The sequence below is a fragment of the Adiantum capillus-veneris genome, chromosome 26, assembly GCF_014529385.1.
Source record: "Adiantum capillus-veneris isolate H3 chromosome 26, ASM1452938v2, whole genome shotgun sequence".
In the NCBI taxonomy this organism is placed as follows: Eukaryota; Viridiplantae; Streptophyta; class Polypodiopsida; order Polypodiales; family Pteridaceae; genus Adiantum; species Adiantum capillus-veneris.
In genome coordinates, this window is record NC_140956.1 from 100,982,717 (window position 1) to 101,000,622 (window position 17,906).

Genomic DNA, 17,906 nt, shown 5'->3' on the forward strand with positions numbered 1-17,906 from the left:
AAATCTAATAAGTCCTTTATGGTGCACGGTGTGGTGGTTGACTGCCATGGATGATTTCTATTTTGTGGTCTATGTCGCCTCGAGAGGGAGGTAAGTGAGCTGGGTAATCGTGAGAAAAACAATCATCATTTACATGAAAAAATTATTGCTGCTGAGGAGAGAGAGGGGGTTTCTGCTCTTCCTCAACCTCTGTCACATATACCATATTCAATTTGTTTTCTTTCCTAAGGCACGTTTAACTTGAGTGTGTGAAAGGAGTGGGTGTGTCTCAAGTGTGGGGTTTCCCGTGATAGTGATGTGTTGATCGTTAAAAGTGAAGTACATTGTGTGCGTCTTGTAGTCAATGTTGGGGTTATGCTCATGATGAAAAGGAATACCTAAAATTACATCGGTGGATTGTAGTGGTGCAATGGGAAAATTGCATTTTTGGGTGTATGCACCTCAAGAGTGTTTCAACGTCATTAACCATGTGAATACCATTAAACCGTGTTCCTTGGAATGCACTCTTCACTTCAAATGATGATTTTATTTTTAGCTAAATGTAATATGTATGCAAGACATTAAAAAATAATCATGTGTGCTGCCATTGTCGTGCAAAAGAGAAACTATCGTATAGTGTATAGAAGCATTCATTCGCAACAAAAAGTGAATAGAAATAGGAGTACCTATTGCATTGGAAGAGTTGAGATCAGCAAGTGGGGGATCATGAGTACAATCATTGTAGAGTTTTGTATTCGTGTCAAGATGAGGAAGTTGGGCCACATGATTGGGACGTTGGCGGTTGAGATGGCAATTGGCCATGACATGGCCAATCCTGTGACAACGATGACACACTATGAAAGAATGATTGTTTGTGGGAGGTGCAGTGGTGGGTGTAGCTGGTGGAGATTTGAAATTGTGAGGTGGTTGCCCAAATGTAGGGCATTGTGGATAGGAGTTAAAGATAGTGTGTGGAGGTGGTGTATTACGTGGAGTAGTCAAAGCACGCAAAGGTGTGAAATTGCGAGTGTGTGGTGTCTGATAATTATTGGGATTATACTTGCAATTATTGTTGAAGTGCGGTCAAATTGATATCCTTTTTAGAATCATGTGCATAAGAAGTTGCCTCATAGAGAGAGGCTAGATTCAAATAATGGAGCTTGGCTAGAATACCGCATTGAAGTCCGTCTTCATACTTGATTTGGAGCATATTTTCTAGAACATCCTCCATCATGCACATGAGCAGTAGGCATTGCCAAAATCTGTTAGTGTATCGGCTCACTATCTCGCCTTCTATCTAAGAGAAAGCAGACCAGGCACGTCGAGCCTACAAGTGGAATTGGGGTTGGAGAAAGTTGTGCTTGATTTGGTCTTGAAATTTGAGCCAAGTGGTTGGGCGTTGTGCACTATTGCATGCGACGTTCCACCAGACCAAAGCCTTACTGGTCATGTGGTTCGTGGCACACTTGATCTTGTCCTTCTCAAAAAGGGATTTTTTAGCAAAGTAATCATCAAATTGACTAAGCTAAGAAAGGACTAAGTTACCAATTTTGTGGCCATCATAGCGGGAGAAAGTAAAGGCACAACGATTGATTTTCTGGTCTTTACGATCTGCTTGGTTGACAAAAGTGGCCTTGAGAATCTTTGCAAGTCACTCACCACTAAATTCTGCGTCTCAGTCACGTTTGTCACATTCTACAAGTTGGTGTTGGAGATCTTGGACATCTTGTTGTAGAAGCTCGATCTGTTGCTCGGTATGAAGTGGATCAAGAAGAAGAGAAGCATAATTCAGCATGATGTAGCACTTTAAAAGGGCGTGATGGTATGCACGTCACCTGAGTTGTATGCGAGGCTACTCGAGTCTACTCCTTCTATTATTAGCTTCAAAGTAGCTTGCTTTTGATTGAATTTGTAGTAATTAGTTTTGATGAAGCTGGCATCATCTAAAATTTGCACCGATTAGCGGCGGCGATGCATCTTGATTCGTCTTCAATGTGCATTGATTAGCTTTGATGCATCTTGTTTCGGCTTCAATTTGCATCAAGTAGCTTTGAGGGGTGAGCGTGTGTAAGAAAAAGAGAATATTCACACAAGATGCAAGCATGTGTGTGTGTGTGTGTGTGTGTGTAGTCAGCGTGAATGATGTGGGTGTGTGCGTGTAGGAGTCTCGCTTTGTGTATAGAGGGTGGCCAAGAACACGAGAGGTGTGCATGTGTGTGTGGAAGGACCCTTAAGGTTTTTGTTTTTTTTTCCTGTGTAAATGTGTGGGGAGAGCGTGATGCCCTCTGTGTGGGTGGGCATCCAATTGATGAAGTGGGGAGAAACGGCAACATCACAAATAGTGTATTTCTGGTGGAGGTTTCCTGACAGCATTGGAAAGGGCCTACCAAAGAAAAATTCCCACCATCTTTTGGAGTTGTAGTAGCCCTTCTAGCAACCAAACAAAGCATGCAATGTGGTGGGTAGCCCACTCTAGTGGAGTGCCACGCATGCAAGTCAACGGTGCAGGTAGAAGTGGCTAAGGGACGAGGGGATGGGATTAGAGGTGATGCGGGCATGGAGTGGCTCTATCTTGCTCTTTTCTACGACTTACACTTGGACACAAGCTGCAAGGATGTGTCATTAACCAATTGATGAGGGCTTGTCAATTGGGAGATTGTGCCAAGATAAAGTGATTTACATGGCAGCATGGGAAAAAGTAGGTAGGACAACTTGAGTGGCTGACACTGCGTTTGTCATGGCCTGCTTTGATTCCTTTGTAGATACTAGTGGCAGGTGTTTCCCCAACTTCTCATTGCACTCTCGCTGCTAGCAGTTGCCAACCTATTAGTGATATAGGCATTTTTTCCCTTAATTAAATAAGAAACAACAAAAATAAATAAATTAAGCAAAGGCCTTTGAGGTTGTTCCCACAAACAGCAAGAAAACAAACAAGCAATCTTTTGGAGATCCTTGTTAAACTATCCTTCACAAGTGCAAATTAATATGTGGATTGAGGTGGTCTTGCTTAACTAAACTACATATAGATCAAACTAATAAGAAAATACAAACCATGAATTTGACCAACAAAATCATTATCAAAAAGTAAATAAATATTACAAAAAAAAGCTTAGCTCTAAGGTATGATTGTTGTCATGATTCTCTTTCTATGTGTGATGTCCCATATTGCCAAGAGCATTTGGCTGGCTCTGATACCACTGCTACAAATGAAGAAGCAGAGAGACCTACGAAATACTCAACATAACACAATACAAACCATAAAACATCAATTATGCATACCTGACTAATGTAGAAGGAGTATATTGTAAGCCTTAGTAAACCTTAGGATAATTGGAGATGTGAGAAGATAGCCTGATATTCATAAATCTATATAAGGAGTGCTCCTCTTGAATTGTATGTAACTGATGTAACTAAATTCCTTAAACTATAATACGAATGATGATTGCCACCATCTCTATGTATTCTAAGTGTTTTGAGTACTCTGCGGGTTCATGAGAGTGTTCTTATCATTCAAGTATGAGGGAGAAAGTGTATTGTTGTCTATGTTGATTCAAAGAATCAGAATTCAATATGATTGTATCTTCTGACATTGTGTTGGGTAGTTATCAAATTCCATGTGTATGTATCTAGAATTGGTGCCAAGATACACATTAGTGATCCTGTAGGTTCCAATCTAGAAGTCGGGATTGTAGAATTGGGCAATGTGTGTGATGAATTGGTGTATGCATGTCCAAAAGTGATGAATCGAGAAGAGTTTCTAGGAGTATTCCAACTGACAGAAGAGTCACTTTGCTCAGGAATCAAGTACTAGTGCAACACCCAATCCTCTTTATGAATGGCATGTACAACCTGATCCATTTCAATATGATGAGCTTGCAAAAATGTCCAGTTCAGATTCTAATTATGAGGATTCAATTGTAGTAGAAGAGGGGACATGGATTATTGAAGAGAAAATTTAGAATAAGGAACAAGGGGTGCCACCTGATACAATAGAGAAGTAGCCATCAACATCCAATCAGAATCAAAATGTGGTAAGTCCTTTGTCCTTTGAAGCAATTTTGGGTACATTATTTGCTCAAAGAGCTAGAAGGAAGTTGCAATTTAATCCACTGGGGGTAAGGCAGAGAAGACCAGTAGTTATGTTAGGGAACCCAAACCCAGCAGTTCGACTAGCAGATCCTACGGTTAAGGCAACAAAGTTTAAAGGGAAGTCCAAGGAGGACCCTAACCGCCATGTGGCTCAGTTCCAAACTAGATGGGTGGCTAGTGGATAGCATGGGATGTATGGGGATGCAATTAAGTTATCACAATTTGCTACAACATTGGAAGGAAAGGATATAAAATTGTATAGTCAGTATGGGGATGGTCACTTTGCTAACTTTGATGCCTTAATTGACGCCTTCTTATCTAGATTCAGAGAGGGGAAGACACCCAATGATGTTTTGAAAAAATTAAAGAAAATGAAGTAGGGGAATATGTTAGTTGAGTATTTTTCTCAACAATTTAGGGTGATGGTAGAAAGGTTGCAAGGACCAGATCGACCAGCAATGGAAACCTTGGCAGGGTTTTTCCTCAAGGGGTCTAAGATCATATATCAAGGCAACAGTGGCTAATGTTGATTTGTCCAATGGGTTGCAGACATTGATTAGAGATGCAGCAAGTGTGGGAAAGAGGCTTGGCCTAACTAGGAGAAAGAAGAAGGAAAGTTAATCTTCAGATTTAGATAGTAGTTCAGAGTTAGAATTGGATACAGAAGAGGATTTTGAATCAGACTCAGATTCAGAGGACGAGAGGAAGAAGAAGAGGAAGCATAATTCACCTTCCTCTGGTAAGCAGAAAAAAGGGAAGTCAAAGAAGGCAAAGGGAGTAGAAGAAGGGTAGTTGTTGAATCAACTTAAGGCCTTAGGTTATCCTCCCAATCAACCCAAGGACAAACCTTTCTGTGATCAATATATGTGAGAGAGAAGGACATCTGACCTCATTTTTTTGGTATCACCCAAAAAAAAGGGGGAAGCCTCATTCTTTTAATAGTCAAGGAAAAGATGTGGTTCAGGCAACTCAGGTATATCCTATTAATCAAGGCAGAGAGAATTTTAGAGTTAATAGACCCATGCCAAGACCAGCCTAGTAGGGTCAAGGGCTTGCATATAATCCAACCCTCATGAAATGTAATTAATGCACTAAGAAAGGACACAAGGTGGGACCTGATTGTGAGTTATGGTGTAAACACAGAGAAGAAAGAGGCATGCTTGTAGTGAGATATGGGGGGCCAGTCAGGAACTTACAAAGGAAACCTGAAACTTCCTCTAAACCATTCACTCAAAGCAATGTGGTATTAATTGACATGGATTAGTTACCAGTAATTAATTTAGGACAACACTTGAAGAAATGTCAGGAGAAAGGTAAAGCACTGGTCTCTAAAGGGGAGTCAAGTGTTTAATGTGATTGTTCCAATTGCATTATTATTGAAGATATGGAAGATCAAGGGATCACAATTCCCGTTATGGTTGTGACAAGGTCTAAGAAGAAAGGTCTTATCCCATGGAAAGATCAACAAGAAGTCAGAAAGAAAGTGACTAATAAATTGTAGGAATTACCTCCATTTATGGAGGAAGTTGAGAAGCAACAGGAAAGTGGCTAGAGTTCAAAGTCTGAAGTTCTAGTGGTAGAAAGGAATCCATCAAAAACAACTTAAAGGAGTTGATGCAAGCATATGTGAAAATTCCACTAGATCAATTATTGAAAGTTGTGCCCAATTTTAGAGAACTCTTGTTTCAAAAATATGTGGGACAATGAGCATAGTTTAATGAGGAGTTGGAGACAACTTAAATTGGAGCTCAAGAAATTCCACCAGATGAGGTCAATTTTAGAGAACTCTTGTTTCAAAAATATGTGGGACAATGAGCATAGGTTAATGAGGAGTTGGAGACAACTTACATTGGAGCTCAAGAAATTCCACCAGATGAGGTCAATTTTAAAGTACCAACTATGCAGGTTGGGTTTGCAAGAAGAATATTTCAGGAAGTCCTTCTTTATGGGGGATCAGGAATATATATATTACCGGCATCTCTGCATTACAAGCTGGGATCTCCTAAGTTGGCACCTGTTTCACTTCAGGTCAAGATGGCTGATAAGAGAAGATTACAACCAATGGGGATATTGAAGGATCAGGAGATAGTGATAGCATCATTAAAATTTAGGGTTAATCTTGTGGTGTTAAAGATGGAGTTTGACAATGATTCATATCCTATGCTTCTAGGTAGACCTTAGTTTAGAACAGAAAAGTTGAAACAAATTTGGGGATCCAATGAGGTGAGAATTAAACAAGGTAAGAAGAAGGTTAGATTGCCTATGATCAGGGAAGTCAGGCTACAACAATAAAATAGACCATTGTGGGCACAAGCTATTAGTTTGGCAGCCAAAGTAAAAGATTTGGAAGAAGGGAGTTTTTGTTAGCAAATCCTTTTGTGGAACCTTTTTTTGATATCAATGTGATGACAGTATTGGGACTGAAGACAATCAGCTAAAAGGGGAATCAAATCAGGTGTTTTTGGGAACAATGATCACTAAGGGTGAATTTTCAGTTTTGGAAAAGAAGCAGCTCATGGAGCAAGAAATAAAAAAGGATGGAAGGAGCTGAAGCCATTGTGGCAGTAGAACAAAGGTTTGAGGAGCAGATGTCAAAGTCAGCTAGAATATCAGAAGAGGAACTTTAGGAACTGAATTTAGGGACTGAAGAGGAACCACAAATGGTCAGGATAGGGAAGAATTTGGAGGGAGAATTTGTGAAGTCATTGAGGAAGTTTTTGATGGACTTTAATGAATTTTTTGCTTTGGACTACTCATATATGATGGGTATAGATCCTAAGTTTTCTCAACATAAGATCAATTTCAAAAAGGATGTAGTTCCTATTATACAACAGAGATATAGGATGAATCCAAATTATGCAGAGCAACTAAAGGAGGAATTGGACAAGTTACTACAGGTTGGGTTCATTAAACCTATTCATGAAGCAACATGGCTATCACCCATTGTGGTAGTGCCAAAATAGAATGGGAAATTGAGGGTATGTGTTGATTAGAGGAAGCTGAATGCAGCCAATGTATTAGATCCTTTTCCATTGCCATTTATTGATACATAGATTTTTGGATGGGTTTTCAGGGTATAATCAACTTAGCATGGCACTAGAGGATCAGTGTAAGACTGCATTTATAACAGAGTGGGGAGCCTTTGTGTATACAATGATGAGTTTTGGGTTGAAGAATGGACCCTCATCCTTTTCAGATACAGCAAGAAAGGTGTTTGATCCCTATCTTACATCATTTATGAGGGTGTTTCTGGATGCCTTTAGTGTGTTTGGAAAGAAGTTAGAGCATTTGAAGCACCTTCAGAAGTGTTTTGAGAGATGCAAACAATTCAGGTTGACTTTGAATCCTTTCAAGTCAGCTATTGCTATCACAAAGGGAACACTGTTAGGATACATAATTTTTGAAGAAGGTTTAACTATTGATCCAAAGAAGATTAAGGCAGTTCAGAAGGTTCCAATTTGTGACAATTTGAAGCAGTTGAGCAGGTTTGTAGGACATGTGAAGTTTCATGCTAAACATTTAAGGTATCTATCTGATATTAGTGCACCATTGAGTCACTTGACAAAGAAAGATGTTCCTTATGTTTGGGGTCCTGCTCAAGAAAGAGCCTTTTAGATTTTGAAGAAAATGTTGGTGGTGGCACCAATTCTTCAACCTCCTAATTGTCAATTACCAATTCATGTGTTTGTGGATGCATCTGATATTGCAATAGGAGTAGTGCTTATGAAACAATCGGTAAAAGGGTTGTATAGACCAACTTGCTATGCTAGTAGGTTGATGAAATCAACATAAAGAGATTACAGTGTCACTGAAAGGGAAGCTTTAGGGATGGTATATACTCTAAACAAATTTAGACACTATTTGTTGGGCAATAGGATTATTTTTTATGTGGATCATTAGGCATTGCTCTATTTGATTCAAAAACTCCGTTTGCATGGTGACTGGCAAGGTGGATGTTACTACTTCAAGAGTTTGACTTTGTTATTGTTCATACATCTGGGAAGGAAAATGAAATAGCTGATTTTTTTAGTAGAGTAGAGACATGTGAATGTGTAGTGGGAATACAAGATGAGTTACCTGATGCAAAATTGTTTGGTGTGAAAGAATTGATTTCAGATTCTTGGTATGATCAGATGTTAACCTTTTTAACTGATGGACTGATGCTTGATTCTTTTATAACAGATAAGATAAGGAAGTTTTCTTTAAGAAGTAAGCCATTTTTAGAGATAGTAGGAGCATTATATAGAAAAAGCATAGATTAGATTATCAAGAGGTGTGTTTTTGATGAAGAACAAATAGTGGTGTTGGAAGAAGCACATTATGGGAATGAAGGTGGACACTTTTTAGGAGAAATAACAGGTAGGAAGATTATTCAGGCAGGGTTGTGGTGGCCAACAATATTGAAGGATTCTCATACTTATGCAAAAGAATATGTTTTGTGTCATAGAGAGGGTATCTAACTCAGATAGGATGCCTTTAAATTTTGTGTTACCTCTAGAACCATTTCAGAAATGGGGTTTAGACTTTAATGGACCGTTCAAACCAAGGGCAAAGAATACAAAAAATAGGAACATCTTGGGCTACTGACTATTGCACCAAGTGGGTGGAAGTTGTGGCGTTAAAGGACAATGCAACAAATTCAGTGGCTAAGTTTCTATATAAGAACATTATGATTAGATTTGGGTGCCCTATTGAATTAGTCAGTGATCAAGGTGGTCATTTTTTGAATCATGTTATTAAAAATCTAACGCAGATACATATGATTTTGCATAAGAAATCATCCACTTACCATCCTCAAGCTAATGGTCAGGTAGAGAGTTCCAATAAAGTGCTGGTCATCATTTTGAAGAAGATACTTTCAAAAAATAGGACTGATTGGGATACAAAGTTGGATTTAGCTTTGTGGTCTTTCAAGATAGCTTATAAGGTAACAACAAGAATGACACCTCTCAGATTGGTATATGGTTTAGAAGCAATGGTACCTATGGAGTTTGTAATTCCCAGTTTGAGAATTGCAGTGCAGAACAAGTTATCACCAGAGGAATCAATTCAGCATAGACAAAGGTATTTGTTACGGCTGGAAGAGGATAGAACAATTAGTGCTTACATTGCTGAAGTGATTCAAAAGAGGAGAATATCTTGGGTGAACATGAAAATTTAGTTCAACAATTTTCAGGTAAATGATTGGGTTATGCTTTACAACTCAAGATTAGGGCCACATCCAGGAAAATTGAACTTGAGATACATTGGTCCTTTCAAAATTATTGAGGATCTAGGTCAAGGGACATTTAGATTGGAAGATTTGTATGTACAGAGGTTCAGAAGCCTGTCAATGGTTTCAGACTGAAAAAGTTTTTTGGAAGACCTCCTATTCCTGATATTGTGCCTAAGCAAAAAGAGGTGGTTTATTCCAATTGTATAGTGGTTGTACCAGGGTATGTAAGAGGTAAGCAGGGAACCAGAAAGTGCAAAAAATTGAGGTCAAAGTGGAGTGGATATTAGGGTAGAAGGAATTGTTCAGATCAGAGGAGATCGGTTAATCAATTCAGAGACCAAACTCAGAATGAGTGGTATCATGGAAGTGGAAGTTCAGATCAGTATATTTAGAGTGCTAAAAATAAGGAAAAGTGATGGGTTCAGGATCAAGGACCTCACTCACTTAAGGATGTACAAATTAAAGATATGATGGGGCTAAGTCATTTAATAAACCGCATTTTAAGGAGGGAATGCATAGAAAAGCGGGAACCCACTATTCTCCTAGTATGAAGTGGATTGACGTGGCCCTATCTCGCATGCATGAAAAGCACTTAACTGAGAGAGTGGGAGGAGAAGAGTATAAAAGATTCTGAGTATTTGTGTCAACCTAAGTGGGAGAGAAGAAAAATCCATTCTAGACAGCTTGAGCACCTTAATGCTCTCCGTGCGCAGGTGACACACATAGAGTCCGAGTTAGCTGAGCCCCGAGGGGAGTATGCGAGTGCCTAGTAGAAGAGTATCACCTTGATTAGCAGTAGTGAGCGTGATGGTTCAAATCAGGAAGATGGATTTGACTGAAGAGCAAGAGGAGAAGCTTATGGAAGAGATGAACAGGAGTACAAGAGCAGAAGGGGGAGAGCCTCAGTTTGAGTTTAAGCATGACTTGGATCTGACACAAGAGGAAAGTCGGGTATGACTAAATTTGATTGGACTTTGGGAGTTTCCTAATCTTCCCTGGGATGATTGGTGTTGTAATATGAATGCAAATGCTCAACTAGAGTATGTGAGAAGCACTAGGGGTAGGACACTAAATGAGTTGCACATATCAGAGTCCCTAGTGTCTATTGCATCCTACTTCGGCTCAACACTTACAAAGTGGATCCAATTTTTGATACTGAAATGAAGAAGGAGTTTGAAGCTCCAACAACAAGCATGTATTATTATCAGTTGAAAGGCACTGACATGTTTAGAAGATCTTAATTGAGGTGGTATTTGGAAAGGATGTACTTGCTCATTAAGTTTGACTACATGTCCAAGGAGGCTTATGTTCCTCTCAGATCAGTTGTGAGAGGGGTGTCCTATTAATTGGTCAGATTACCTATTTGAGAAGTTAATGGCAATTGAAAGATAAGAGGAAGTCAACAAATAGGTGTGGAATTGAACCCTATCTTCAAGCATTATTTCAATCATCTTGGGTCCAGTGCCATTGCAAATTGTGGATCTAGCAGAGGAACAACATGAATCAGATCCTGAAGTAGGTAAGATAGGAACTTTTGAAGAATTTTTCTTTTGAAATGATTCAGGAGAGTGCTGATGCTGTGGAGCAAAAAAGAGAGAAGATGCAGAAGGTAGTAGCTAAGGAAGAGGATGTATTCAATTCATCCTTGACTACAAGCTCTCAAGGAATTCCAAAGTTGTGGGTCAAGTTTTCGAGCAAGAAGAATCATTTGTTTGAAGATGACAAGAAGGTTACTGCAAATATTGTAGGAGTGGCTCAGGAGGCTGAGAAGGAAGTTTTGAGCAGAAAATTTGAGGAGAGAAAGAAGAAGAAAGATGATATTTTAGAGTCTAGCTTTATATCTAGCATAGCTATGGATTGCATTATGAAGTTGGGAAGTCATGTAATGGCTCAAGCCAATTTGGTTCATAAGCAACATGTGGAGTTGTTAGATGCTCAAAATTTAGAAAAGTGGGCGAAGCAAATAAAGCGGTTGTAAGGTGATCATAAAAGTGAGATAATAGAATATCAGAAGAAGTTGAAGGAGGAAAAGAAGAATTCTTTGATTATAAAGAAATTAGTACAGGTGTTTGACACTTGGTCATCTGAAGCCAGGAAATTTATTAATAAAAAATTGGAAGAAATGGGAAAGGAAAATAGTGTGTTAGTGACTGAGAATGAAGTGTTAAAGAAAAGAATCAAACCATTGGAAGAGATGGAGAAACAATTTCTTCAAAATGAGGGTTTGGATGTTCATGGAGTTTTACTTATTGATGCTGAAGTGTATGTGTTATAGGAGCAATTGGTTGAGACAGGTAGAAATGTATGGAAAGTACTGAAAGACAATTAGAAGGAATGATTGTTAAGCCATTTTAGGAATGGAGAGAGGAAATTATCTTTGATGCAGACTATGACATAGTTAGGGAAAATGAGCAGTTGGATAAGAAAGTGGAGAAGCTGGAAAAGGAAAATATAGGGTTGAGGATGCAATTGGCAGAGTTGCAGAGCAAGAAGGAATAACATGACATCTTAAGTTTTCATACTCTTGTTGGGAGATTTTTTGATACAGTGCATAAGACTCCAGTAAGTTAAGAAGTTACTAATTAGAGAATGGTTTTTCAGAACTCAAAAACAGGGAGTGTTGTTGAAGAAATGAACATACCAGAGGTTTTGTTGAACACAGAGGATCAGTTAGTGTTACCATGTGGACAAATTGATAAGGGGGAGTGTATGGAAATGAAAGAGGGGAAGACATTTGATGTGGAAATGAAAGAAGTTGAATCAGAGGGTGAAAAGACTTTGGAACGGGGGAATGAGAAAGAAGTGGACCAAGGAGTGGTCCAACCAATTGTTTGATGTTGTGCTTGTGCTTCAAGGGAGTTATTATTATTTTTTCTTTTAACTCAGAAACTTGGATTTAGTTCCGGGCACTTTAGTGGATACAAGAAAGCTTCGACTTACCTTTTCTTTTTAAAAAAACACCAGAAAACATTTTGAAAAAAGGCAATTGACATATTTTGTGCATGTTTTGATTAGGGATTGTGCAGGTTTTGATCAAGCTTGAGAGAGAGAGGGGAGGGATAAGGGGAGTAGGGTTACTTACAATAGATTTGAGAGGGATGAGAGGGCATTTCTTGCCACTGAGAGTAGAAAATGAGCTCATGAGTTTTTTGAATTTTTTGTGCCAAGTAGAGAATCAATATTTTCATCGATATTATGATGCTTATTTCGAATGCACATACTGCTACTAATATCAATGCCATTTGGAGAACCAAGAAGCATTGAATCACGAGTGTTAGAAAGCTTTAGATGGCCTAGTAGTGTTTTGCAAGCTTGTAGTTATGGAGAACTCGGGTTTCTAGAAAGAGAATGGAGAAGAGAGCGTGAGAGGGTAAAAGGGAGAGGAGAGGTGAGAGAAAAGGGTCTTTTGAAACATTGATGATTTGATGTTAGAATAGGGGTTTGGGGAGTTTGAGAGAGAAAAGGGCCAATTTTGAAAAATAAAAGTAAATTTTTATGGTCTTTTTGTACATTACCTTTTTCTTTGAATGGGATATGTCCTTTTCTTTGAAAGCCACCACCCCCTCCTCAAAAAAAAAAAAAAAAAAACGCACACACACAAAAAGGACAAAGACATGAGCAATGGGAGCCAACTCAAGCTGCATGACCTTTTCCTAAGTTATAAGTGATATCACCACCCTCCTCCCATAAACCTATTTTTAGCCTTCCCTAGCTCCCAGAGGATCCAAATATTTCCTAATGGCTTTATCAAAATTTCCCTTTCCATAGAGAATGTGCATCCAAGATGACACTAACAAAAGAGATCTCCTTGTATGACCATGGAAAAGAGGTCATCAAGTCCTGAGTTTTCCCCACCCCGCCGAATCCAACAGCGGATCTTGAACCTGGTGGCCACTAGATCTATAGCGGAAGAAAACAAAGTGGTTCAGGGTTCAACTAGCGGACGATCTCTCATCACAAAGTGAGTCGAGTTCGAGCCTACTAGCAACGAGATCTACCTCCACCTCGCAGGGGAAGCGTGTCTAATCAATTATCGGTCCTAAAGCCCACCTTCCAAGAGGAGAGAAGTCTCGAGTGCTTTTTTCCCCATAGCTTTTAGAGGCACGTACACTTGAGACTTCGCCGCTCTTGGGGCAATGAGTAATACTAGAGTCGAATTAAACACTATGGGGACAGAGAGTTCCCAACCAATCGGGACCACCCTTCTCATAGGCATTGGCAACCTGAGCCAAGCCCCCACTTTACACCCCCACACTCACACTTCCTTGTGTGTCCTAATTACTACCACAATGGTTGTTCAACATAAAAATTCCTTGATTAGATTCCGAATCACAATGTTCGTTAAGACAGCCCTTCAATCAGTATTGCAAAGCGGCACCAAGAGAGAGTTCTAGTAAATATTCTACTCAAACTTATTCATTAAAATTCCAATGTTCTGGGGGTACAACATCCCCCCTCCAGCGAGAGTTTACTCCTCCCGTTGTCGCCTAGCTGCCCATACAACTAGGTATGTCCACCGCATAGAAAGCACGGCATGGACATTCCCACCGCATAGAAAGCAAGACCTGGGTTCCCACCGCTTAACCAGCAGACGTGGGTATCCACCGCTTAACCAACAGATGTGGATTCAAGAGCCCTTAATCAGGAACTCTGCCCCCTGTGATCAGGAGGGGGTTCAGGACTAGATCAAAATTGGAAATAGAATGAACATGCCGAGCTAAATTTTCCCTAGCAGACATTCTTTCCTATTGCAAAGAGTATATCCATCAACCATTCTTTCCTACTTAACTTTAATATACGATTGAATTCAAATGCGGATGTTTCCGTCGGATTTCTCCAACATGTTCAGGGGTATGTTCATTCCTAGCTAAACGTGTGCATTGTTAATTAAACAACTCGAATAAAATTGTGACCTACCTCTTCCATTTCTTTGTCAATGGCCCATGAGATGGCCGGTGCTTGCTCGTCCATGGGAGCTTCTCCTTTCCCATTCACATTGCTCGTTCCCACCTCGCAGTCGTGGGCACCACCGAAGCGAGTTCTCTTAACCGGGGCCATTTTATACTCACTACTTTAAATGATAAACTTGAAGAAAAGAGCTAAAGTCCGAGAGCATCATAACAAACCAAATTGCATATTAGAATCATTAAAGAATCTTCCTTATGCAAGAGATTAGATTTTTCCTTCGAGACCTAGCAATTTTATGGGTAATTCTTTACTTGCCCTATGGGAACTGGCTCTAAAGTTAATCACTTGGCTTAGATGATTAAGAAATTCAGAATTTTACTAATTGATTTACAAGAGAGATGAAGTAAGCAAGCTCAATCACTTTGCTAGTGCAATTTGAAGATGCAGAATTACCGCGGGCATGTGTGATAGAAAATTCTCTTCTTATTGGCCTAATGACGGTATAATTTTAGCCTTAATCACATCTTAATGTGAGAGAAGTTTTTGAATCTAATTAATTACATTACTATTGAATGGTAAAAGGGTGAATTTCATCAAATCTACATTATTATCGGCTGACAATTTATTAACTATGCTGCCTAGAAAAAGAAATCTTTCCTAATCATGTAATAATCATCGATTAAGAATGATGAATGGCTGCATAAATTAGCTAATTGAATGATGATTATGTAATAGAGTATAGCTATGTAACTTAGAGAGCAGCTATAGAGAATTATAGCTAAAAGGAGGCATAGTAGACGAAGAATTTGGGAGAATAATGATGAGAATTAAGAAGAACCGAAATTAAACCATAATTACCGTGATTAGGGGCTGAGAATCCCCTGATTTTTCTGATCCAATGAATCCTCAAGATGAGAAATTCGGCAGCACCTCCCTCCTTGCTTCTCCTTCAAAAACTGTGTGTGTACCGGCAGCACCTCCCCAAGGTGTGTGTAGGTGTGTGTGTGTGTGTGAGCATGTGTGTGTGTGTGTGTGTGAGCACACCCTTAAATAGGATCCTCCAAGATGAAAATCGACCAGCCTTGCTATTTGCATCTGAATGAGCACTCAGTTAATCCATGGCAAGTCTAGTTTCCTGCCTACCAAGTGTCTAGTTAGCTAGTCTAACTGGCTCTCACACTCACTCTCAAACTTGGAAACTCTCCCACAAATCCCACAAGACAACAGGGCGTCCCCTAACTGCTAAAGCAGGCTCTGAGTGGCTTGGGACCTGTTCCCACACAGCCTCGAGCCCCGGTGCCTCCACGCACAACTTTAGGAAAAATTGGTTTTAGGCTAAAACAACCCATACGAGTTGGAATTTAATGCCGTAAATTGCTATACTAAGCTCTAACTAAGGCGCACTGGTCCGAGTACCTGCCATATTTAGCAGCCCCCGGGATCCGAAAATGCATTTTTTTCAAATGCGAGGTACGGGTGCAGTTTTTCGAGCTGGTCAAAACTAGACAGGTCGGGTGACCAAAAACTTACTATTTTTGAAAATTTTTCACAAAAAATTATTTTAATTCACATTTGGAAGCTTTATAACATTGTAAAGAACATGGCACTGACAGAATTTGGAAAACTGCTAAAAATAGTAACTTTTTTCATTATGTTCATTTCATGGTACAAGCGTGCTCTTTTTGGTCGGGGTCAGAGACCTTACACCTTCCATCCATCCATCTACCTATCTACCTACCAACATATCTATCAATCTGTTTGTCCATCCATAGGCGGTTCTTGCCTATCTTGTTTTTTAATTGATTATTATGATCTCTATTACTTAAATTTTTAAAAATAATTCTTATTTTTTGTTAATATTTATACTTTCAAACTCAATATTTATCTATCTAGCTATCTATTTTTAACTCTTTATTAATATATTCATTTACAAATATATATTTTTATATATTACTTATTTATTTATACTCTTTAAAGAAGTTAAGGGTTGAATCGCACCTAGTACTAGTGGGGATAGTGCGAACAATTTACAATGAAAACCACTTTGTGGTTGCACTTATACAAAAAGAAGAGGGAAATATTTTCTAGGCGCAGGCTTGGGCAATATTGAGCAATAGAATTGGTTCTTGAAGACCTAGAAATGAGGAGAGCTTTGCACCTCCGTGTCTTTTGCTTAACACCTCCAAAATCCACAGCGCTAGCAGCATTGCAAGAGACATAAACATGCTTAAAATTGGCAAGCAAATTATCTTGTTGGCTCTGCTAACCCCAAGTGTGATTTGGCTCTAAGAACGATTTTCTAAAAAAATAACTAGTTGAACCAAAATTTTATTTATGACCTTTTTCTAACTTAATAAGTGATATCACCACCCTTCTCCCATAAACTCATTTTTAGCCTTTCCTAGCCCCTAGAGGAGATTCCTAATATTTCCTAATGGCCTTATCAAAATTTCCCTTCTTGTGGAGAATCTGCACCCAAGATGACACTAATAAAAGAGATCTCCTTCTATGACCATGGAGACGATGTCCCCAGGTCCTAATTTTCCTCCTCATGATTAGGGAGAGGAAAGCAAAAGAAAGGAATAGGAAGAAGGAAAGGTCTTGTTCTTCTTCTCTAGTTTCTTCAAGTTTATATGATTCAAACATTTATAAACCCCCATCACCTTCTAATATATACAAAAAAGGATACATTTTGGACTAGTAATAATCTGCCCTAGTTAACTCACGTGATATGATACACATTTTGAAAAGTGATCTCCCCTGGATTGAAACTCCACCAAGGAAACACCCTGCTAAGGAGAATAAATGCATTGGTAGTGTCATTATCATGCTCCTTGGAAGAGGGATTGGTGTTTGAAGAACTTCAATAAATGAGGAAAATGTATAAATTTGATATTTTATGATGTAATTTTTTGCAACTTTAATAAAATTCTGAGCTTCATCCATCAGTTTGATGCTATGTTTAGAGATGAAGAATTCTTAAAATCTTCAAAGCTTAAGTATATTACTATTGAGCGGTCCGAGTCGGGCAACAAGAGAGTCGACCTCCAAAACCCCCTCAAGGCTCTTGTGCTACTCAATTGGTGCTGGAGCAACCACAAGCAAAAAAGGAAACAACCAATCCACAACCAAACAAGTGAAGGGGCACCACCTAGTTATGGGATGTAAACTAGGATGCAAGAGAGATTTTTCACGACCAAAAAGAAGTGCAACAAAACACACACAAATGATCTCTCACCAAGACACATACCAAATGGAGCAAGAGAGAGCTAGAGAAAAGGGAAAGAGAGAGGAATGGAACTTGTGTAATACCTCGTTTGTGACTTGAAAATGGAGATGGTTTGTTATAACGCTACCATAGAGCTTGCACAAAACTAACCCAATGCTTAGTGAATGCTAAACATTGCCATCACACACACACACACACACACACACACACACACACACACACCGTCTTAGGGTTGTGAGACACCTTTCACCACCATAACCTCTTACAATGAGCAAGAACTTGGCAATGAAAACACACTAATCCCTTTCTCAAACAAGCTTGAATGACAGAACTTAAAAGGTACAAGTCACCTTGCATTTGCCAAAGAACTTTATACAAGTGGAAGGACGAAGATTCTGAAGCGAAGAATGCCGCACCAAAACCTCAATTGTTGATAGTGGAAGAGCATGTACAATAGTGGTTTGAGATAGGACACTCAAACTCTCT